The sequence below is a fragment of the Rhinolophus sinicus genome, linkage group LG05 (assembly GCF_036562045.2).
Source record: "Rhinolophus sinicus isolate RSC01 linkage group LG05, ASM3656204v1, whole genome shotgun sequence".
In the NCBI taxonomy this organism is placed as follows: Eukaryota; Metazoa; Chordata; class Mammalia; order Chiroptera; family Rhinolophidae; genus Rhinolophus; species Rhinolophus sinicus.
Window position 1 is genome coordinate 48,302,284 of NC_133755.1, and position 25,799 is coordinate 48,328,082.

General features: G+C 40.4%; 2 long non-coding RNA genes across 2 annotated transcripts; one reads left to right on the forward strand and one right to left on the reverse strand.

Moving 5' to 3' along the window:
* Window positions 1-938: 938 nt before the first annotated feature.
* On the forward strand, window positions 939-25,799 carry LOC141571835 (uncharacterized). The gene is made up of 3 exons (XR_012496893.1): window positions 939-1,184; window positions 20,265-20,317; window positions 25,715-25,799. It is a non-coding gene; the product is annotated as an uncharacterized LOC141571835 (long non-coding RNA).
* Window positions 2,346-5,924, reverse strand: LOC141571834 (uncharacterized). Its single transcript, XR_012496892.1, has 3 exons — window positions 5,752-5,924; window positions 5,317-5,392; window positions 2,346-2,631 (listed from the first exon to the last, which is right to left on the reverse strand). It is a non-coding gene; the product is annotated as an uncharacterized LOC141571834 (long non-coding RNA).

Sequence of the window (25,799 nt, forward strand, 5' to 3'; positions counted from 1 at the left end):
ACCCCAACCTCAGGCACTCCAGTCATATCAACAGCCAACAGCTTGCCAGAACACCACCCTGTGTTTCACTTTCATGTCTTTTCTCATACTCACCTACAATTCCTTCTTTGCCTTAGCCCGCTGCCCTGGGCTAGCTTCTACTACTTGTATGTTCTCTCTGATCCCTCACCAGGCTGGTTGCATGTCCCTCCTCTGTGCTCCTGCAGCAATCCAATATCATACAGTGAAATTATGTTTTTAAATGTATGCTTCCATATGCTCACAAATGTATGCTTTTTATCTTTTTCAGAATATTTTTAGCAGCTTTTCTTTTTCTTTTTAATTTTTTTTTTTAATTGGGGAATATTGGTGAACAGTGTGTTTTTCCAGGGCCCATCAGCTCGAAGTCAAGTCGTTGGTTTCAATCTAGTTGTGGAGGGCACAGTTCAGCTCCAAGTCAAGTCATTGTTTCAATCTAGTTGTGGAGGGCGCAGCTCACGAACCAGCGACCTTGGTGTTATGAGCCCTGTACTCTATGCAACTGAGCCAACCGGCTGCCCTCACAAATGTATGCTTTAAATATGCATCTTCCTCGAGTGCAAAATCCTTGTTCTGTATCTTTGTTGCCTAACCTCAAGTTTGATCCATAGTAGACACTCATAAAATACTTGGGAAATAAATGAATGAGTAGTTCCTCACCAGCTTCAGCAGCTTGAGGATAAAGAATTCTGCATCTAAAAGGGACAAGGTCACCTCAGCATTGAACCCTATGTTCAGGTTTCTTTAGACGCACTGCCCAATATGAGATGGCCACTACCCCCACGTGGGAATTGTAAATCCAGTTTCTTAATCACACTGGCCACATTTCAAGTGGTTAATATGTAGCCATGCATAGCTACTGGCTACCATATCGGATAGCCATTAGATGCAGAACATTTCCATCATTACAGAAAGTTCAATTGGATAGTGCTGGTCTCTAGAAATAGTAGAACAAAAGAACCATCTCAAGAGGCAGAGCTAGTAAAAGTCTTCTCATCCGGATGTACTTGGAGATGACACATTTTTATAGGCTGACTCGGGGACAAAATGACCAGCCAGAATGATCAGAGATAAACTAATACTAAGGATATGGGCTCTAGCAAGAGGATGAGAATTTCAATGCGAGCTAACATTTATTGGACAGTTTGTGTATAGAAGCCACTACCGTAAGTACTTTACATGTATCCTACTTAAGAAAAATAACTTTATGAGTTAAGTACAAATTCACTAGACCTTATCTACAATTCCAGAATCCAAAAAGCGCTGAAAACTACCTAGTTTTGTCATAAGTTTGCCACAAGCTCACTTGGCAATAAAATCTGACCTGAATTTTAATTGCTATAAGCCTATTCCTAATCTTTATTTAGTGTGAATGGTCATCTATTTTGCTCATAATGGATTATGAATAGATTATAGTATATAATATAAATATTAATGGGTTATAGGTTACCACCCAGACCTTGCCTTTGCTGGGGATTTAATGTAAAATAGGGTATACGTACTAGTTTGCTTTCTTAAGGTATGAAAAAAACTGAATTCTATAATACAGCTACCCTCCAAGGGCTTCAGAGGAGCAATTGTGGGTCTGTGTTTTTATTTTCCTATTTTATAAAGGAGAAAACAAAACTTGGAGCAGTTAAGGCACTTGCCACAAATCACAGAGACAGTAAGTGGGAAGCAGAGTTTTAACCCATACCATCTGTATCCAAAGCCCACTAGTTAATACTGCCTCCCTCAACTGTTGTTGAAATATACAGCCAATTCATACAATTAGCCTCTGCTACAAATGTACAGCAGAGGCCAAGCTACAGAATCTGTGAGTAGAGTAAAATACATGTTCCAGAAAGTTCCTCAGGACCCTAACTAGCGCCATAGACATAATCTCAACTTGATTGTATTAGACTCACCGTTGCTTAATATACACAGAGGCAACATGTATTTAGTATTTGCAGTAATTCAAAGGAAACTGAACCTTGATATTGAGTTCTGCAATAAATTACAGTAACTAACATTGTCGGGACCTGGTTATTTAATTCAAAGTACCTCAGGGCAGGGGGTCCTCAACAAGAGAGAAACAATGGAAAATTTTGCGAACTCAAGAAGCACAGCTTCTTTAATCACAGCTAAGAGCAATGGCTCTGGTGCTAAGAGAGGCCAACCCAGTTTCCTTTCTCACTACCTTGCTGAGAAAGAGAATGCCAGGAAAGCCCTCGGAAAGTGGAGGCCTGGCCTCCGGGGGCACATTGTACCAGAATGCTGCCACACCAGTGACATGGCTCCCAGGCAGAGCAACAGAAGAAGCATCCAGGCATCCTCGAGTTGTGTTAAGATATCATTACAGAGCTGGGCAAGAGCATCAGTTACGTTAGCAATATTTTGCAGCATGGATAACTCTCTTATCTGGAATTGTTTAATTAGTTAATGAGGTTGGGAGCAGTTCCTCTTAGGGATCATTAGTTAAGGTTGAACACATGAGACTGCAGTAAATTCTCATTTGTAGGAGTCAGCACATTTCCCTTCTCTTTGATGGAGAATTCAGTAGCTGTTACAGTGAGCTTCTGACATGCTGTCCAAGACGCTCACTTCAGGAAAGTTTGTTTCCAAATTCTCAGCCTGGGACAAAGTAGGGAGAAAAAGCCATGGTAAGGGTTTAACACATGGAACTGGGGAGGGGCTGGTAAGGCCTGAACTAGCCTTTCTCACTACTTGTATTTGGGGCTCCTAAAGAGGAGTGTAGAGTAGCCCGTGCTCTCTGACACCTAGCACTGTGGAAACTGAGAGAAGGCTGTTCATCCACACTTGTTTTAGAACAAAGGAAATACGCTCTTGTGGCCCGAACAAGGAGTAAAGCTGCCTGATCCCCATTCAAGCAGGGATTAGCACCGTAAGTCCAGGTAAAATACTGCTGCCTCACTCCATCTGGAACGTTCTTTACCCCCAAAAGCACAGTGAAAACTCACAAATCACTCATGTACATGCCCTTGAGTCCTTCGTGGAGGAAAATGACTTCAAAAGATTAGATCAGTTGATACTTCAGGAAGCCATTAGTTCCAGATGAACACAAATTCTCTCTTCCACACAGAAAGTTCAGACACAGGGGTGCAGATAATTGGCATGATTAACTCCAGGGAAAGAAGCTGCATTCCTCATTCCTCACCTGGAAGGACTGTCCTTTTAGGGTCAACAGGATGCAGCTCTGCATAATTCTGTGGGAGGGTCTGTTCAAAGAGCCATCACTGTTAGCGGTTCTGCCTGGGCCAAGTGAGAGCCTCAGCCTCGGGACAGAAACCCAGTCACTGTGGTGACTCATGCCTGACAGGGGATGTGTCAGTCCAGTCAAGGCAAAAAATAACAAAAACAACAAAAAGGAAAGGAGGCGGACTTCAAGCACATAACCTCCGTCTCTTTCGTATACAGAGTTTTTGAACTCCTTGCTCCATACTGCTAAAATTGGACAGGCTCCTTCTAGCTCCAACACTATGAGATTGTCTGCAAATCTCCAGGTCTGCAAACAGAGAACTTAGAAGAGACTTAGAGAGTGTATGTTCTAAGTTTCTGGTCTAAAGGGCTTAGATATCCCCCTTTCCTCCTCACCATCCTTTCCGGTAACACCACAGACCAAGAGTAGTAGAAGGCTCCTCTGAGCTAAAACTAAAGAGTTAGCAACGTAAAGCCTCACCACACTTACTATTATGGTTTTCAAATGGTGGTACACAGAATGTGCTAGTGTCAGAGTTGGAATCCACTGAGGGATCATGGCAAATCTTTTAAGGTCTCTGGGTTTCAAGTTCCTCATCATATGCAGGCTATGTTTGATTAAGACCATGAACCCTGGAGCCAAAATTCTCAGGCTCAAATCCTGACTTTACTTTGTGACCTTGGACTCAGAACAGCACCTGACTCAGAATTACTGCTGTATACATATTGCTGTTATTGTTGTGGGTAAAATGCAAGTTAAAACATTGGTCTTTCCTATAGCACGGAAAAGGACTAAGGGACAAACATGTCAGACATTTAAAAAATATTTAAAAGAGCAAGAAAATTACTATATAAGCAAATTTCTTATTATGGAAATTTGCGTATATATTAAACAACTAATGTGGGATTTCATTGATTCTCACAGACTGTTTTAACATTTCTGAAATTGGATGCAACTTAGAATTGATGGGGTGACATAATTAATTTGGCATTTTTTATTTTTATTTTTAATGATACAAAAATGATGTCACAATTAATGGTATCTTTCATTCAATGTAATATGACAGTACATTTTCAATAAATGCTTCTCAGTTGGTTATTATTTTTGGATTCAGACTTCTAAGCCTGCTGCTGCTGATGATTTTATTTATTCTTCAGATGCCTTCTTTTTTATTTCAAGCTAATTTGGTCTAGGAGTACTGAACTATGAGGCAGAAAGACTGGGGTCCAATCCCAATCAAACAACCACAGGGGTGGTGAAGTGAGATGTACTTGATAAAATGACAAAAACAAACAAACAAACAAAAAAACTCATCCTGAGAAAAGCATATGAAAGAAAGCCAGAATGTTTATAAAAAATAGTTCCAATATAAATTCAGATATAGATTATGGGATACAAATGATATTTCAAATCCATAGGGAAAGAATGAACTTACTGATCAATAAATTGGCTGAAGATAAAAAGGCAGCTACTTAAAGTGGGAGAGAGAAAGTAGAGTTGAAGACCTACCTTACTCCTTAAAGCAAAATAAATTCCAAATGTATTTAAATGTGAAAAAAAAAATTATTTCAACATCAAAAACTCCTTACGTACCAACTACGGGTAAAGTACTGCAGAGGATGAAACGAAATTCCTCCTATTAGGACACTTACATTACAATGGGTCTAGAATAACAAGAGCTATGAAAATAAAGGAAGGAAAAGGCAACGGAGACAAAGAATGACAGGCATTTGCTAGTTTGTGTATAAGCCCTTTCCGTGGTACATAAATACACTGGAAGAACATTTTTCAATATAACCTAGGAGTCCAATAGATATTCCTAAATATGACAAAAATGTATAAACACCATAAAGAAAAGCTTTTATTTTTATTTTTAAATTTCTGAATGGGAAGAAAATCTATAGACAAATGGCAAACCAGGCGAGGGGGATGCTACATTTAGGACAAAGGGCACATTTCCTCATGAGTATGCATTAGTTTTACAGTTTTCAACATCCAGTTTAAGAAAGGAGAAACAGGATTCCAACTCTGCCACAGACTGATTTTGTGACCTTGGGTAAGTCACAAGGCCCTTGAGACTAGAGTTCAGCTTCTGTTACCTGAGAGAGCTGGACTAGCTCGTACACAGGGTCCTTCTAGCTCCAACACTATGGGATTGTCCGCAAATCTCCAGGTCTGCAAAAAGAGAAAAGGAAAAATGTGCATGGAAAGAAAATGACATTTCACAGAGGATACAACATAGATTAAAAGACAGGCTGTTTTGCTTGAATTCCTAAACAATTACACTGCAGAAGTACAAAATGAGACTTCTCATTTGTAACTTAAATTTTTTTTAAAGAACCAGTATGGGTTCTTTAAAGTAACATAGAATCACATTATTAGCCAGTTCACAACCAACAAATTGTAAAATATATCACTCCTTTTAGGGAGAGAAATAAAGGGTCATTCAGGGGCTACCTTCCCTAGAGTGAAAATTAAATTCCAGTAAATCTGGAAGGAGGGCGGCCTGTCCACTGAGTGAACCCAACACCTACCAAACCACAGAGGAAGTGAAAGTGGAGGGGGTTTTCCATCAAGTGCAGCGGGGAAATGAGGTCCTGGTAGGCTTGCTCTGCACAGCTCCGCCCAGCGTCTCCCCACTTCCCACGGAAGCCTGATTCACAGCCCAAGTGCCTCGGGGGGCCTGAGCAAGGGCGTGGATTGGCCCCAGCGGGCTCCTCATATTTCCTAATCTCCGATGCTCTGCTTAACCCAGACTATGTCACCTTTTACTCTCAAGCTTATCTGCAGACCTCAGACTGTAGGAAAATCTCTCCTCCTGCAGCTCACAGCCTCTCTGACCCATGACGTCGTTCCCACAGCCCTCCGGGGCTCCCTAAAGCTGCTTCCCACAGTTCCAGAACAGTGGCACATCAATAAAACACAGCAGTCTGTGATTCAGGTTTCATTAAGCTTTTGAGGAAACCTTTTGCCTTGGACAGTTAGAAAAGGAAACATAGCAAAGAAATAAAACAGCAGCTCATTCGACCTGAAGCAGAGCATACAGCTGAACCCCACTCACTTGGAAAGGGTTGCTGAGGGCTCCTCGGAAGTCTGCCGGCTCTATGAAAAGGAGCACCTCGCTTCAGACATGGAGCCAGACATTTGGCAGTGGCATTTAGATGAAGGGCAGGTGGTCTAATCCAAACACTAGGCTATGACTAGGACAGAACAAAATTGTTCTAAGCGTGTGAGCCCTTTGCCTGACAACATCCGAAACTCACCAACAGCTTTGCCCACCTGAGGCTGCTTGGCAATCCTAGGACTTTACCCAGCCGGCCTTCCCCTTTCTCCTAGAAATTCTTCCTTGAAAGGAGGTACGCTTTGCGGAAAAAGCTTTTCAAACAGATATGTATAAGGGTCTATTTCTAAGCAGGTGTCATGCTTCATGCTTTGGTGTACATTGCCCTATTCCAAGGGGACCTTATGAGAGTCTGCAGAGAAACTTCTGAGACTAGGTCCAAGTTTTCCAAGCTGGGGCTTGGAGCAAGAGAAGTCACCCAGCTCAGGGTTCCTTCAGTGGAGCATCTTATTAAAATGCAGACCCTGGTTCCACAGGTCTGGAGTGGGACTTGAGGTTCTGCATTTCTAACAAGCTTCTGGACCACTCTGGGCAGCCAAGCCCTGGCTCCTGGAAGAGGAAATGCCACCTCCATTTGGTCACCCCAACTCTGGCTCTTGTGGGAAAGGAGTGTGGCTTCTGGAGACAGCTGGTGCTGTCAAAGGATCCTCAGATTGAAAACACTCAGCCCTCCACTTTTCCCCAGTTCAATTCCCCTAAAGAGATTTTTCTTTTTTAATAAACCCAGTGGTTAACAACTAGCTTGTTAGTTAAAGGCCTGAGGGACACAGAGGGAGGCTTATGCTCTACTACTCAGTTCATTAACTAGAGTAACAACCAATTTCAAGGTGATTATTGCTATTATAAGCTCTGATCAATTTTTTAAACATGTTTCTAGGTTTGGAAGCTAACGCAGGAATATTAGAGCAAGGAGAGCAGCTGTGTTGAGAATTATTCATATCCCCAGATTAATATCTGATCTCTCCATCAAAGGGAACACAGGACACATTTAGTTAGGGTTCTAATTGTACCTCCAATAAACCTCCACCACAGTGAAATATGAGTGCCCATAATTTTTAGTTTCAACTTCCTATACATAATCCATCTGACTGGATGGTCTCAAGTAAAGGCAGTTAAAGCAATTTGTTTCACTTATATAAAGGAATAAATCAGTGCTTAATTATGTGAGGTTTATTATTAACAGTGCTGGCAATCTGACCATATGCCATGACTTCATCTTTTTACATCAAGAAAAAAATATGAGAATATACTGATTGCTTTTATGATGCCTTTCCCCACTCCGGAGTGGCACATGGGGAGGAAGGTGGCATATGGGGAGGAAAGTGGCACTTGGAGAGGAAGGTGGCACTTGGGGAGGAAGGTGGCACGCAATGTGACCCAATGAGGAAAAGAAGGGGCAGGGTGCTTACTGCTCTGAGCACCCAGCTGTGGACCTGGGATGCATACAGAATGGTCAATGAATAGTTGCCGCCGAGCAGGAGCAGGGAAAATTCACACCATCCTAAGGATCACCTACCATCATGAGAACAAGCCCATCAAATCTTTTTCTATAGGATCTCAATGGCGTTCCTAAACCAGCATTCAATCACCAGCTTGCAACAGACAGGGGCAGTTTTGGTGTCAGAGATGTGGGTCTAAATCCCTACGCTAGCTCTTACTGTGTGTTAAGTACTAAGTGATCTAACCCCTCTCGACTTCCAGTTTCCCTAGATGAAAAATTGGGATATCAATGCCTTCCGTGTAGGGTCATATGAGGATTATACATAATTGATGGATAACACCTGGCCTCTATTAACTGCACAATAAAAGGTGGCTGTTACTATGGGAATTTCTATGCTGGGGAGAAATTGGAGACCTGAGACTTAATCATGTCCACATCCTGTTGTCCTTGGTGAACTGATGACACCAGTGACAATATTTCAAATTGTGCTTTTACATTCTTGCCTTTGATGTCTATTTCCAGCATCGAGGGCCAATTTCCACTCCTCTTTAGATTGCTGTGTGTCCCAAAGCAAATTGGTGAACCTCTCTGAGGTCCATCTCTACCAGTCCTTTCCCTTGCCTGCATCACACAGGATGCTGGGAGCCTCTGAATTTATGGAGAAAGGGTGCTAAAGCCTTTGGGGTCAGAACTGGGAGCAGGCAGGCTTGCTCAGAGAGTGATCAAGCCTCCCTGCTGTGGCCAACAGATGGCTGCCCAGTCAGTGTACATTCTCCTGCCTTCCTTGGTCAAAAAATCCTGTTGCAGATCCCCGACTAAAATATCCCTTGCAGGTCCAAGTGGCCAATGATATGCAGTAGATATTGTTGAAGGGGACTTCCAGAAAACCTCCATGAAGGAGGGACACACAGCAGGTATCTCCTCCTTTTGCCCTTCACTCCCTACCTAGGCATGGAAGTGACGATAACTAGAACTCTAGCAGTCATATTGGACCATGAGGTAGCCCTGGGGACAGAAGCCATATGCTAAGATGGAGTAAAAGGAAGATGGAAAGAACTAGGACCCTAATGAGACCATGGAGTTGCCATATTAGCCTAAACTGTTTGTCTCTGGACTCCTATTACATGAGAAAGAGAAAAAAAAATCCTCCTAACTTATATAAGCTACTGTTATTTCTGACTTATGTTATTAATAGCCAAATGAAATTCATTTTTGTGTTTTTGTACGTATCCCCAACAGACTTTCACCCTGGAAGAACAGTGTTCCAGATCAGTGCTAAAAATGCAAAAGGTTGAGCTTTTTCCAACACCAAGTTATTAATAAACCAGTATGTTTCTTATAGATGGCTGCAAATGTGGATGTTCCTTCCAAAGAGAAGGATTTATTTAATTTCATAATACTCTGGACTTGTAATAAATACCCAAAGACACACCTTCCTCAAGGTCTCCAGCTTAATTGGGTCCACGTTCTGAGGCTTATGAAGTCACCAGTCCTAAATAGCTCTGCTTTTCATCCCTCACCAAGACAGCCTTAAACTTTTTACTAGACACTGCAGCAAAATAAAATGTTCTTGAAAACATTAAGGGCTGATGAACTGGTTTGGATTTTCTCCAAACCTCTAGACTTTCTCTCCTCCCCATAGATCTAAAACAAAGTCCAGTCACTTTGAAATGAAGGCATTTGATTTGGGGCCACTGCACATTGATTTATCTAGCAGAAGGTGCTTGAATTTTTCAAGCCAGAGCAAAGAGCTTCCATATCACTCTGCCACCCCTTTGGTGGGGAGCTCTGGTTCTTGGCTGCCAGATTGAATATACTGTCCCATTTCTCACTCCCATGAAGAGGCAACCAAGATGGACTGACTTGAGAAAATAACCATTCAGCACTGGAGAAATATGTAAGTCAAAAGAAATTCAAATCCTATTTAGTTTCCCTCACTGTATCATACTTCAGGTAACTGAAATAGAGAGAGGGAAACAACGTAGGCGGAAACTATCCGAACTTGAATGAGGCATTCGATCCCAGACCACACTTTCCCATGTTGTCTTAACTTTGCTTATCTTATAGTGCTGATAAAACATGGATTGACTGACACTTAAACAGGTGGAAAGTAATTGTTCAACAACCTTCAAGAGCACAAATAGGCTGGTCTCCTATGATCTGGTATTATTTAAAATCTATATAAAATGATAAAAGAACAACTGTAATAATTTTTTTTTTTTTTTTTTTTTTTAACGTGGGCAGATGCAATAGCTGGGTGGGATCGTTCATATTAAAAAAAGTAAAGGTAAAATTTAAGATGTCTTTATGTGATTAGAAAAAATGGTTCATTTGAACACAGATTGATATATAACAGAAAAATGCAGAGGAATACAAACACAAAAAAGTGTCACTGCCAGAAAAACACTTGGTGAAATACAGAGGCCAAGGAAACCAGTAGTTGTTCTGAATTCTCCGATGACAATACAAGGTTGTGTTAAATGAACTCTAGCAATTGGCCAATAATCGTTTCCCCAACAAAGGTAACAGGCAAACATTCTGTTTGACATCTAGAGCACACTCTGAAAGCTCGGGGTTCTGAATCTGGGGTTCAATGATCCAAAATTCCACTTCATAACTCTAGAAAACCAAAAAGCAATTAGTGGGGCCAGTAGACCACTAGCAAGGAGATCCCAGTCCTGCCTTCAAGGGTCTCCAGCTAGGACTTAACGAGGCATGAATTTGCACAGCAAAGTAGATTTCTTCATTAAGTAGATAATTAAACTCTTGAAAAAGTGATCATGAACAGGGCTGATAAATTCAACCCAAATTAGAGCATTAATTAATCAGAGCAATAGGCTTCAGTTTAAGAGTACAAAACAAAATCTTACAATGCCCACCTCCTCACATACATTCACACACAAACACACACACACAGGCACACACATACACACATTAGTTAATTACCCAACCCTAGTCCTAAATTTCCTCACTCTGATTAAATAGGGTGGAGAGGGACTTGGAACCTGAAAATATAAATGTAAGAGAAGCCACAGCTTAGTCCAATTTGCACTGGAAGGTGAGGAGAGAACCTGGATGACCTCTGCTTCCAGCGGTGAATCTATTTCCAGGTCAAGTTAACATCTTGTTGTCTAGTTTCCCATGTTATGAGTTCAATAAATTAATATCTCCCTGCCTTTACCTGGAAATCTCAAAATACAATTTCCTCTATATTCATCTTTGTGCTCCTTAGAACACACTAGATTTCCCCAAACTGTAATAATACGCTCGGAAAAGACAGCAATATGACAGATGATTTATTTTGTAGCACTTGATCCTTAGCCCTCTCTCACATACAAACACACCATGCTTAGTAAACTAGTATATAGAAAATAAACGAAACAGGAAGGCCACTTTTTAATACCATTTTCCTCTGGATACAAAAAAATACATATAAAATATTTGAAAATTACAAGAAAACACACCAAAAAGAAACATAATAATCTCCTTGACCAGAGAGATAGAACCTAGCAACATTTTAGTGTCTCTTTTTCCAGTCAGTTTAGAAAAGCTATATCAGATACAATTTTTAGGAACAAAAATGTGTACCATTTTGTAGCCCACTTTTTCACAAAGGAATACAGGCTGGACATTTTCCCATGACATTACATATTCTTCTACAAAGTTATTTTGAGTGACTGTAATATTCTATCAAATTTCTTACCATTCAGATGAAAGTTAAAATTTACTTTAAATTTACTTTAAATTTAAAAATTTACTTTAGCCCATCCTCTATTCTATTCTTGAACATTCAGATTGTTTTTAATTGTTCACTATTAGAAATACTACTTTAATGCCTGTCCTTAGAGATAAATCATTGCTCATATTCAGTATGATTTTTCTGGGATAAATTACTAGATGTAGAATTGTTGGGACAAAGGGTGTGAACAGATTTATAACTGTGATACATGTTGACAAAGTGCTCTACAGATAAGTTCCACCAACCACCCTCTACCGTTAATGTATGAAAATGTCCCAAAGTATGGTTAGTTTTCCTATGTGTTCACCAGCTTTATTTTTTCTCTTTGACAATTAAAATAAAAAGGCGTATCAATAAAAATTAAAATTTTTATTGCTAGTGAGGTTAAGCACATATTCATTTGTTGATTATCCATTTGTATTTCTTCTCTGTGAACTGTTTATTCATGGTCATTACCCATTTTTCTATTAGAGTATCTATCTCTTTATTTGGTTGGTAAAAATGTTGGATGCGTTTGGGATATGCACCTTTTAGCTGACATAAGACTCTTCATATGTTTTTCCCTGTTGTTTGTCTTTTAACTTTCCTCAGAGTTTTGACATATACAAATGTTGGAGAGTTTTTGTAAAAAATCTATCCTTCATCTCTCATAGTTTTTTTTATTATTTTTATAAAGTCTTTCTCTGTCTCATATCATCATTTACTATATTCATCAACTTTTCCTCCCATTTCATTTACTGGTTTGTGTTTTGCTTTTGTTTTTAGCCTACACATTTAATCCACTGGAATTTATTTTGCCGTCACAAAAGGAAAGACCTCTCTGACCCATTCTGAATGGTTCTCCATGAGTCCCAACTTAGCCCACTGATACAACATGCAGTCACTACTTTATTTACACAGCACTATGCAGGACCGTAATTTTAGCATAATGATTAAAAGCTTAGGTTTTGGAGTCAGGTAGACCTGATTCAAATTCACCCCTTTTCCCCCTGTGACCTTAGGCCGGTTACTCAACCTTTTTAAGCTTCAATTTTCTCATCTGTAAAGCACTTAGGAAAGGACCTTGCATGTATTAAGTGCTCAATAAATATTAAACATTAGCAATGTTTTCAATAAGGTCTCAGACTGACCACCCAAATTCTACATCTGCATTTGATTTTATTGTCACTTGAACATTGAAAAATAGTTTGGACAATTTTCCCAATAGCCTGAAGCTAGTGAGACAATCTCCTCACATCAACCATGCCACATAGAGCCCAGTGACAACTGGAGGGGAACCCAGAGACCCTGCATTTCTCCACCAAGTTTTTGACCTCCTTTTCTCCTTCCATCTTTCAATATAAATCACCATAGGCCAGCAGCAAGCAAGAAGGATCCACAACCACAGGTCAACACCTCTGCTCTCCCTGCCTCCAAAACACAGATGCTATTCCAGCCTTCTCCCTAGTTTTTAGAAGACTACTTGCTTTACTCCATGGCTTAAAGTATTTATTTTTCCTTAAGGAGACATTACTGTCATTACCCTTGGAAACCTGGATAGCTCAGAATTCATGAGAAAAGAGAAACGGGGGAGAGAACTCCAGTGTAAGATACTCAGAGCTTTCATTGTACACTTAATTCAGTAAACTGTCCTAATCTCAGATCATATCTAAAGACCGAAAAAACACAACCTGGCTGAAAACACAAGCAGTTAAATCTGAGGCATAAATCTTAGTTGCAAAGTTTGCGACCTCTCTCTTAAAGCATTGTGTTCCCTCTAATATTTCCTCTGCACAGAGGTAGGGGGCAGCTTTATATATAGCAGAAAGAACCCAGTACTTGGAGTTAGACCTAGCTGGGTTTGAAGAATCTCAATTCCCACACTCAGCAGCTGTGTGAACTTGGGCAAGAGAATGGATTTATTCATCTGTAAAATAAAGCTGCTAACATCACAGAATTATGATAAGGATCAAATCCTCTAACATAGAAGATGCCGTGAGTGGTAGGACTTGTTCCCTATACTCATTGGCACATATATATATATATATATATATATATATATATATATATATATATATAGTCTTCTCTATATTCTCACAGTTGAGGTCCTAGTATTTGAGAGCTGAGAAGGATATAGATCCAATCATCTGACTCTGCATTCTGTACACAGGGAATTGGGACCAACCACAGAGAGCAAAAGACATTTCTAAGACACACAGTCTGATAACCGCCACCCCCCCCCATCACCTGTCTTCTAGTCTAGTTCAGTTTAGTATTTATTTTATCATCTACTGTGTGCCATAAGATGAGGGGAGTCATTATAAAATGAAGAATAAAGCAGAGTCTCTGCCTTTGGGCAGCTCAAATGGCAGTACCTCTCTGGGTGTCACACATTAGATCATAAACTCCTCAACTAGGAAGGCTGTGTCTGCTACCACCTTCTAGACTCCCATAGGAGCCAGGGTCCTATGGTGCATACAATAGGTACCCAGCACATTTTTGGAAAGAACTGAGATACACCTTTATTTCTTCATATCAGGTCTGCTCCAGATGGAAAAAAATCATTTTCCTAAGTAACCCAGGGCCCACAAAAAATCACTTTCCCAAGTAACTTGCCTCATTCTCGAGGGTACCATTCTCTCCTTAGCCTCAGTCCAGCCCCACAGAGTAAAAGAATCAGGTTCCAGGGCTTCCAGGCCTCTCATGGCATCATCTCTTCTGTTTCCCTCTGGTAACCTAGAAAAATGAAGCAGTGGGACAGCCCACTCTCTGAATAGCAGGCAAGAGCCTCTTGCATGCATCCCCCCTCTGGATACCAGTGGCACAAGGGCATTATAATTAAGTGCTTGATTCATTATCTCTTCTTCCTGAGCCTTCCTTCCTCCATAGCTTTTATCCATCAGCCCTTAGATTTCATGTCTCGGCCTTTGCCTTCAATGTCTCCATGTCTGCTGCACTATCAACTCATGACAGCAAAGAATTCTCTAGAAGCCCGCCAGACCTTCCTGGCCAAGTACACTGGGGTCCAAGTGTCTCTTTTTCTTTGGCAGATGGTGCCCAGGATTTCCTGCTTGTTCCAGTCAGCATCAAGGCGATTGCAAGCCACTTCCAAATTGCTTACTCCCCATGTGCATATTCCTGCCTTCTTGCTTGGGCTAGAGTGGAGACAGCCAGGGAGTGAGGTCTCTCTGCCTCTGAAGAGGCTCTACCTCTGCACAGAGCCATAATTTGATGCCTCTCTCTGGGATACATATAGGGAGTTATTGAGCCAAGAGTTTATTATCGAGCTTAGCATGAGTATAGAGTGAGGAGAGCTGAGTGCAAAACCAAATGTTCCAAGTGTTCCTAGTTCCATGTGTTTTGAAGTGCCTGAAGCAGGAATTTTATGGAAGAGGGAGAAAGACTCTTCCCTGGTGGTAAATTAAGGCTACATCTCTTTAGCTTTGGATCACGATCAGGTCCTTAGCAGTCAACTAATCCCATTTTCTCTTTATTTTCTAATTGCATTCTTACCAACCAGGCTGAGCCTTGTTTTCATAGGATGGTAAGCCTTGCTAAAAAGCTTCTCCATTCCTAGGCTCCCTCTAAAACATGTCTTGGCTTCCAAGGGTAATGAACTCTTTTATAATGAAAGCCTCGCTGTAATGTACGCTCTTTTTGGTTTCCAGGAACTGCCTTATAATTACACAGCTCAGTATTGCATGTCAGAGGTTTGCGTCGCCTTTAATATTTTATGAAGAAATTCAGATTTTGACAGTAAAAATATTTAACCCAGAGGACCTGAAACCCAGACTATTATTTTGTAAAGTAGCCATCGAGCTGCACACTTGTGCACCCCTGCTTTCCCCAGTGCATGCTCACACTCTTTGATACTCTCTGAGCAGACCCAACCACATGCTGTCCAGATGGAAACCTGGCTGTATCATTACATTATATTGAAATAACCCAATACCACCTGTTTCTGTTGGGGCTCCTGCCAACATTTTCCCATAAAACATTTATTTTGCTAATATTTTAGTTGGTCACCACAGAAGGACACTTGAAGTTAAAGATTTACCATGTGTTGCAGCCACTCGGAGCCAAGAGAGGTAAAAAAATAAAAAGCTCTTTGAAATCAGGCAGCGGAATTCAAGAAGAGCAAATGTCTATCTTTTGTTTCCAAAGGTGGATACCTCACCTGGCATGATGCAATCACGGGCACGGGGATTTCAAAACAAGGTTTTCTTGGCAATTTTCACAGAATGAACTATTTCAGTGTCTCTGGTGCTCATCCTTGGATCATAAAATTATTTTCAGCTTTGCAGAGAGATTTCCCTGCTTCTTGACAAATTTTCCTTCTCCAAAAATGTTGAATATATAAATACATTCATAGAGATAGGAAATTGACTCATTTGACATATAGAAACACAGGCATATACTATTTTTATTCCATCAAGAAGAACAGGATAGGGGTTGGTGTTACATATTAAGAACTGATCCTGAATATGATGTTTAAAGTCATCAGATGCCCTTGGAAGAAAAAGCCATGAATTTATCTTCAGGATTGAGCATTCAGTTGGAACCCCTTGGTCAAGACACATAATGTAACCTTAACAAAGCTGTTCAGTGATTTCTTTTTTTATTTCTTCTGCAACTACTTAATTGCTTGCCACAAAATTAAAGCTGGACTATTAATAGCTCAAGGATCGAGAAGCCATTGAAATGGTTTGCCAAGGGTGTCACTTGGAACTATTTGCACCTAGTTGCACCTTTAAAAGAAACGCGTTTATCATCTACGTCCTCTGCCACTGCAGCTGAACCCAGCTTTCCTGCTAGTTTTAGCTTACACCGGCATTACTATCTTAATTTTCTCCTACACATTAACCCCCTCTCCAAAATGAACCCCAGAGGACTAAGGAATGTATAAAGAGATTAATGGATTTTGGCTACATATGTTTAGCTTCTCTACTCGTTTGACTCTCACGGTGCCTGGAATCTCCATGAGATTTTCCCAGAATTCTGATTCACTGCAAAGTGGTATTCCTCTCTATTATTATAATTGGTGATTCAATTACAAAGCTTAACTGCATGGCCTTTGCCCTCTTCTCCCCCAGTTAATTCGCTGGCTGGATCTTCCCCTGCCCTCATTCTAAACTGACTGATCACTGAAACTCAGAGGAAGGGAAAAGGAATGAAGTTAGCCTGAAGCCCCACTCATGTAATGTGTCCATTTTTCAGTTCAAGGAGCTCTTTTACACCAAAATGCCCACTTTGCATTGTAAAAGTAATTTATATTTTAGATATTTGTTTTAAAAGTCAACTTGTAACCTGTAATGGCTATAGATATAGATTAATAATCACAAGTAAAGCAATGTACCTCTCTTGACAGCTCCCATTCATGTTCGCATATCCTCCCTAAAGACAGATAATCATATAATTAAGTGATCCATTTTTCAGCATATATGTGCTGTACAAAAGACAGTGACACAATGAATCTGGTGTGTGCTTTGGTTCCAAGTAGGAAATACTGAATAATCACCTTTTTTATGAAAGCACTTGACCTTTAAATTGATATTTCCCACCAACAGATTATAATTATTGTTCAAAGAGGTGTTGAATGCAGCACAGATAATCCAAAGGTGGACCGTCTGTTACTCTCTGTTACAGTTCGTGTCCAACTGACACTATCAGCTGACTGCCTTAGGGAAAGCAGACAGAGTCGCTTTGACTTTCCATCAATACCGGCCTTGATTTTTTTCCCCTCCTTTTTTAAGGTCATGAATCTAAATTCTTAAAACCAACATAAATTTATAAATATCACCTGTGAATCTGCATCATTCTACTTCGAGAATGTCAACATTTTGGATGGCAGGAAACAGGACAAATGGTAACTCAGCCTCAAATGTTGAATTGCTCCCAAAACAGAAAAGTTTCCCTTAAGTAGAGTTGCCAGATTTAGCCAATAAAAATACAGGATGCCAAGCTAAATTTGAATTTCAAAAGTATAAGTATGTCCCATACAGCAAACTGTTCACTGTCTATCTGAAATTCAAATTTAACTGGGCTTCCTATAGCCAATCTGGCAGCTTTACACCAAAGCAGTTTCTGATTTGCCCTAGTTATCTCTTTCCCCCCCGCTTTTCTACAAAGGGAAATATCTAATATGGACAGCTATAACAACCAGCATACACAGGTTGCTGGTGGCTGAAAACTAGGAGGGCGAACAAGTCAATATCCATCATCCTTTCTGTTGTTTATTTGTATTCATTACCAAAATTGGACTATTTCCCTGCTCATGATTAAACAACTCTCTTAATCACTGCCTCAATTCCTGGAATCCTTTATCAAGAGCAAGGACAACTCTGGCCAGTCTGAACAAGGAAACATGTGAAATTTATGCTAATATTTAAAAGCTTTCTGTCTACCCTGCCAGCATCTATCAGGGTATGCACGTTGTATGGATTAATCATGAGAAATGCACAAGGAGAGGCAGTGGTTTCTGACGTGGTCAAATCCGTTCTTTTCGAGCACTGGAAATGTGCCCTTTCATTCCCCAAAAGTGTCCTCCTAGCACTCCAAGCTCAGACCTAGACCCAGGGGAAAGGCTGGAGCTGCCACGGTGGGCAGAGGGCCTTGAGTCCCAAGGCTGCAGAGAGGAGATAGATTCCCCACAGCTAGGTGGCCAAGCTGGAAGAGCATCCTGGTTCCACAAGAGCAAAAACTCCTTTATCCCTGGCATCTCCCCCACCCCTTCCTTTCCGACGATAGGCAAGAAAATCTTCCTGCCTGCCCTACATTCCCCCCCCTTCCCTCATGCCATAGGGAGCCACTAGAGACTAAATCTGAAATGATAGCTTCTCAGAGGAAAGCAAAGCTAAGAATCCACATTAAAGCAGGAAACCAAGAGGGCAGACTGAAAACATGAATCTTTTCTTTATTGAACTATTGAATGGATGAGAATCAATAACCGTTTTAAATGTTTCCATTTCACATTTAAAATGTTTTATATTTGTCTATTAGTTTAGAGTTAAAAGAGCATGTTCACTTACCTCATTTTATACCACAGTGATTTATTGTTCAAAAGAAACGTGAGAGCACTGTGATCAATCTCTAAAAGTCATGAAATGGTTTTCTTAGCCAAGTGGTTCTCAATGTGTGGTCCCCAACCCACAGCATCAGCGCCACTCCAGGTCTTGTCAGAAATGCACATTTTCGGGCCCTACTCTAGACCTGCTGAATCAGAACCTCTGTTATAACAAGCCTCCCCGGGGATCCCTGTGTACACAATGGTTTGAGAACCAATCCCCAGCCTAGAGATTACCAGGGTAGCCTGAATATCGGCACCATCTGTCCCAAACAGTGGCACCTTTAAGCATTGTTTGTAGAATAAATGCTCTATTACTCTCCTTCTATGTTGACACTGGCACTTCAGATTTCTGTGCTAGACTTAAGAACAGACCATTCAGGGAGTAGTTTGCCATATTAAGGAGATGGTCTCCATTTATCACTCTCGCTCCTTCCCCATGAGACACCCACATGCTGCCACTGCCCACTTCAGAGAATCACCCTCAGCCCCTCAAGCCTCCCTTTTGGGACATTGGTACTCCCTCTCCACATCCTCTGGTATAAAATACAGCCCTCTTCAATCTTAACCTCCAGTCTACCGTGTTTCCCTGAAAATAAGACCTACCCTGAAAATAAACCCCAGTTAAGATCGTCAGCCAGACGGATGCATTTAATACATTATGACGATGTTCCGGATGAAGACGACATGATTGTATTTGAATAAATGTAGATTGTTGTACATGAAAAAATAAGAGATCCCCTGAAAATATGCCCTAATCCATCTTTAGAAGCAAAAATTAATACATGACTGGGTTTTATTTTCAGGGAAACACGTTATATCACCTCCGCCTCCACATTCACCCATTACCCATTACCCATTACCCCTCTTCAGCCTCCATCTTTTTGCAGTTTCCAAAACTTTTTTCTTATCTATAGCCTCACCCTACGCACCCTATCCTTCACCCTACATCCTCTAGTAATTTCAAAAACTGCATCATTCTTCTCCCGCTTTCTGACTCCTACCCTGTGCTCATTTTCTCTCCCAAGTAAGCACTAGCTTCTTTCCCACATGTCAGTCAGACACTCCATATGTGGCTGCTCATCTCACTTCCACCGTCTTCCTGATGGCTCTTGTTCTCAGCCCCCAGGATGGGAAATACCAGCCCAGACCCACTGACATCACCAGTCTTTGGCTTTTATTTCAGCAGTGAATGAAATATTTTTTTTCTCTGAGGCCACTGTCTTCTCCAGCTTTCATTTTCATCCTTTTTGTTATCTATCTATTCATTAGTTTTCTTTTAAAATAAATTTGAGTAAATAAGTTAGTTGATTTGAAGAAAAATATCAGATAAATAACATTTCAGGTGACGTGAGGATAAACCACAAATCGTGGAGGTGGTAACAGAACAAATGATGGTATGAAATGCAGATGCAGCAGGAGGGGAGGGCATTTCCAGAAGCAGGAAGTGTTAAATATCAAGAGAAAGGATCCAGGGGTAGAGGCAAGCATGTTACTATAGACCATAGTAGGCATGACAATATGGGAAGAGTAGAGGGAAGGTTCAGGTAAGACAAAGATTCTGAATCTTTCTTAGGTCAAAGATCACTTTAAGAATCTAATGAAATCCAAAGATAGTCTTCCTGTAAGTAAGTAAATAAATAAATAAATAAAATAAACAATGTTTTAAATACCTAAACAAGCAAAAGTGTGCATTTATTCCAGGAACTGGAACGAACCCATGAAGCCCAACAGTGGATGAGGTCCAGAGACACCAGGTAAAGAAACATGACAGGTTTAGAAAGATAAGTTTGAGTTCCAGTCAAAAAAGGATCAATGCCAGAAAATGTGAAAGAACTCGGGCTTCATCCTGGTGAATAAAGCAAGGTCTTCAGAGGGGTGCTGTGTGTTGTAGGATGCCCAACTTTGCTTTCTTTTTTGACACAACTCATGTCCGACTTTTACTGTGATTTTGTAAAATCCATGTTTTTATTTCAGAAACTCTGGGCCAGTGATGTTGGCTTGATGCCAGAAAGACCAGGCACTAACATATTTTGAATATGATGTCATAGACAGAGCACAGGAAACAATTATCACTGGGCAGATAAAAGGAAAACATCTTAAAAGAGAATATAAACTCCTTAACCTACTCTAGAGGCATCATGGTGAAAATTTCTGTACACCAGAGAAAGAAAACTCAGTAATGTGTGTAAGTTGTGCTGTGCATGTGTGGAAGGTTAGAGAAAAAGCCACACCTGGATTGCAAATGTATTGGTTCCATCTACTAAGTGCTAGTCGACCCATCCAGAAAGACTATCATTTTTGTGTTTTCAGTGTGACAGTATCACTTAACATGTATTCAGACTTTGCTACATGCCAAGCACTTCACATGAATTATCTCATTTAATCCCCTCCATTACCCTGTAAAGCCAACACTCATACAAATGAAGAGCTGAATCCCAGAGAGCTTAAATGCAGAGTGATTAAATCACTATCCCAGAACCCAAAGGTGGTATGGCCTAGACCAAGATTAAATCAGACAGCCTGACCCCAGAGGTCCATTCTGGATCCAGCAATGATTCTCTCTCCCAAAGACCAACATGACTCAAACGCTGAATTCCCCTGACAGATTGTTTTCCAACCAGACCCACAAACCATAATTGGATTATGCAGTAGGAATCTGAGAAACAGGAAAGTGCGAATGGTCAAAATAATGAGCACTCATTAAGCTCCTCAGAAAGAACAACATAGTCTTTCAAGGCAGTTCCTACAAGCAAATTGTGTTTGAAGACAAGAACTATGGAGTTAGGCAGGACATCAAGGATGTGGTCATTGCTTTTAGAGATCTTGGTTGTTTACCCCCACAAACCCTCTGTTCCACTTGTTTTTCCAGAGAAAATATGGAGGTGTTCACTTATTAAAAATAAACTTGCACCTCAGTCCACCCCAGAGTGAGAGCAAATGGCTACCATGGGAGTGATATGAAAATGGAGTCATTTCCATGAAATTCCCAAGGGTGCTTTTTTGCTTTTAAGAGCAATGAAATCACTTTATGCTGGTAATTTATTATTTCCACCAGTTATTCAAATATTTTGTCTACATGTTGAAAAATTAGTCCTTATTCAAACAAGCTTCTGCTTTCAGAGCAAAAGCATTCTAAATATTCAGTGAAACTGGGACTCTAGCAGAAGAATACACAGATAAATTAAAGACACATGCTTTCTTTCCCCTTAGATAAGCAAACTTTAAAAAGATTTTTAAATAAAAAATAGAAGACTGTACTCTGTTGGGTTTTACAGACTGGACTGAATGCCTAACCTCAAGGATGGAGGTTTCATTTCATCTGAACACCACTTGCTTGCCCAGTGCCTTGATTTCCATTCAAAGTATGTTCAATCACTTCTGAAAATGGTGGTTTAGGCTGGTCTTTGTTTTGTCTCTGATGTTCTTAGCCTCGGACAATAATGGGATGAAGACAAACTTTATTAAATGTCAATTGTTGCTGATATTATCAGAAAGTATAGTTTATTGTTCAACAGCTGTCATGTTATAGATGTTTTCTATTGCTACAGTTTTCATGTTTATGTGGATAACTTGTCGCTTTCCCATCCAAGTCAGAGATGTGCCCTTAGATGAGAAGAGAAGGGAAATGGGAAAGGACAGCAGGGTGCATAAGTGGAGGAAAGGACTCTTTACTACATGCTTCCTGACTTCCTGTAGGGAACAAAGTGAGCGCAGGAGACCAATTGTTATACCCAGGACTGTAACTTTCTCCCTTCTAGAATTTCTGTGCCCTTGGTAAAAGCAGTAGATTGACCCTACTGTCCTTTCCCATTTCCCTTCTCTTCTCATAGAATCTTTACAGCTTTTCTTCCTGGAAAATAGGGTCAATTATACATTTTTTTTTCTAAATACCTCTTACTAAACTAAATATTTCCATACTGCTCCCGGCAAGCCATTCTTCACTAAGGAAAATTGTGTGGAAGGAAGAAGAGTTACCTATTACTTTTTCAAAATTGAGGGAGGGTCAAGAAAATGAGAAAATACTCACAGAAATAAACCTTGTAAATAAGTACAATAATTCATCCTCACAGCCTCTGAAACCTCACTCAAAGTGTAAGCTATGCCTGGAAGCCAAAATTTCCACTCAGCACTAGCATTCAAATATATCATCATCTAGGGGATTACTTTTCCTCGTCATCTGTTTATCCAAACTACCCTCAGTATCCAGCACACAGTAAGTGCCCAATAATTACTTTTTGAATGAACAGGAAATCACCTCATAGAACATCTAGCATAGAAATAAGATCCTTTTTTTAGTAATTATCAAATTTTTGATGTGTTAAAGTTATAAAAAATCTGGTTTGGGTCAGCAAGTTCAGTAAGTCAGCCTCATAAAAGAAGTTTAAAGAGAACCTTTGCACTGACCTTTTCTTCACATTTAAAATGTTTCTGAATTTGACAGTAAGTATCAAGAGATGTGGAAAAGGTCACGCCTCTTGCCTGTGTAGCTCAACTTTCACTTATCTACCCCAAGGAAGTAATAAGAGGCGTGACTAGAGATTTATGTATGGAGATGTTCACCACAGCACTATTTAGAATATCCATGGACATACATGTCCAGTCACAGGGTCAAGTTTAAATTAATCTGGGGCCAAGGTACAGCCATGCAACAGCGATTAAATGTGATGTTTTTTAAAACAATTTTTACTGGCATGGAAGACATTCCATACCACAATGATAAATGAAAAAAGCAGGATGCAATGCAATTGGAACAATATGATCCCAAATTTATAATAGAAAGAAAGAGCTGTAGGAAGAGAGGGGCACACAAAGAGTAAATCAGAAGCTAATATCCCATGATCTGTATAGGGGTTACCCCTTATTTATGAGGTTGTAGGTGATTTTCTTCTTTCTCATTTTTTTTATATTTCCCAGTTATTATATACTCCCAGTTTGCTTTTATAGTTAGGAAAAATGGAATTTTTTAAAGTCTTAGAATTGTTAACTGTTTAAACCAGGTTAGGAAGTCTAATGGTGGGGGAAATAACATATTCTAAATTCTGGCAGTTTCAATTGTATTGATGAAAAACAGGATTCAGAACACCTGCTATCATAGGATATTTAGAGTTTGCCCACATACCCAACTACTTATGATCTGTGTGACAAGGGCCAATGATAATAAGGATTTGATTGGGAAGGGACGGTGGCAAGGGGAGGTCAGGAGAGTCAGACCCCAGCCTTATTTGTCATTGATTTGTTGGGCGAGTCACGTAACCCCTTCAGGCCTCGTTTGTGTCATTTGAGTCAGACTAGGTGACTGCCAAGCGCCCTTCCAGTGCTAGTCCATGAAATAATTGCCTTTTTCTGTGCCCTGTACATGCTGTCTTAGGAGGTCACCACTGAATAAACTGCATTTGAAACGTGGTAGACCTCAACTGTTGCCAAGTGAAAGAGTGACTGTCCTGTAACGCTAAAGGACAGAATAAGTCAACCACAAACACTTTGGCCACTAAACAGTCTTCTTCCGGCCTCATCCCCTGGCTTCTGAGCCTCAACAACGTGACCTGCCTAGAGTTCTGCTCTCCCTACCAGGTATGATTTTTAACAGACTGTATTCACTTTTATCATAAGGGCGACCGAATACGTCCTCAAGAACAGAGACCCTCAGCCTTTGCTGGGACACAGCTCTCTTTTAAAACAAACAGAAAACGTGGACTTCTCCTCAGAAAAATGCTCTTTCATATCAAATTTTTGCTGACCACTTCACAGAGTCACAGACAGCCTACAGCTCCTCATGATCCTCAAATGCAAAGTTAAAAATCCTTGGTGAGGGAAATAGTGACCTATTCAATAGAGCCCCAGATAATTTTAAAGTATGTTTCCTTTTCAATAACAGGGTAATCTTGACAACTATATATAATTCATGTAACTATGGAGGCCCTCCCAGGACTCGTGATTTGGGAGGAAGGGAAGGTAGAGGTATAGCCTAGTAGGACAGCCTAGGACTAAACAAGCCTCAAGACTGCAGTGAGAAGGCTAGGATCCCAGACACTATCCCCTGCTCCAGAGCCCATCTACAACTCACAACATGGCAACCATCACCATGGCAACCTCATCCCCAACGAGATTTATAACTACCACGTATTAAGTAGTTATAGTGTCCCACGCATTATCTCACTTGATCCTTGCCACAACTCTCTGTGGCACTATTGTACTTTAATGGTACTCAATCTCTCTCCACTTTACCAATGAGGAAACTGAGTATTAGGGAAGTTAAGAAACTTACACAAATTCACAGAATCAGCACATGCCAGGAGCGAATTTCACCCCAGTTCTGCCTGGCCCCACTCTACCCATCTAGGCTATTTACCAAGCAAGTCTTCTTGCTTAGCTCAGTCTTTGGATTGAGTTAAGTTTCTTAGGAAATATTGATATAAGTTGAATACAAGTAATATAGAACTTGTGGAAAGTTAGCGAGAAGTGACAACTGAATGGCAATAAAGCCTTGATGCCAGTGCTTCCTGAAGGTCTGTTCAAAAGAGAAAGTGAGGGGAGAGGTTGGTTGGGAGCTTCTGAAAAATAGCATCTTTGTTTTTTCTATTTGTGGAGTCATCATTTCCCTGTCTGTTCAAGGCTATGGTTGAACAGCTGCAGGAGGGAACTCCATAGCTACAGATCATCATCAAGGCCTTTACTAAAACCCCAGGGTCAGGGAGCCACATGCCAGTACACGGCAAGCTTGGCTCTATGTTCCAGGGGTTCATTCTCTTAATAAAACAGACTCCCTTTGTCCCCTAATAATCTCACTCAGAATCATACAACTTTAGAAATGGAAAGAATCTCAGATTTTACTTAGTTTCACTCTTTTCTCTTTTTCATCACTCCCACCTTTCCTTTACTATGACTTTACGAAGGAAGAAATCGAAAACCAGAGAGAAAAAAACAACTTGCTTAAGATTATACAGATAATAGTTACAGACTGGAAGTTGAACTCAAGTCTATTATGGGCCAGGAAATATACCGATATTTTATGAATAGCATCCAACTTAAACATATAACCATTCACTGAAGTAGATATTATTATACCCACTTTATAGAAGGAAAAACTAATGCTCATGGAGATAACTCACCAAGGTCAAACAAACAAAAATGTTTTTGTTTTTTTCATACAGATCAATCTGAACCATAAAGCCAAAACCTGCTTCAAAAAACTCTATTGGCCATTACAGTTGAGCAAGAAGTTACCCTGGTCACAAT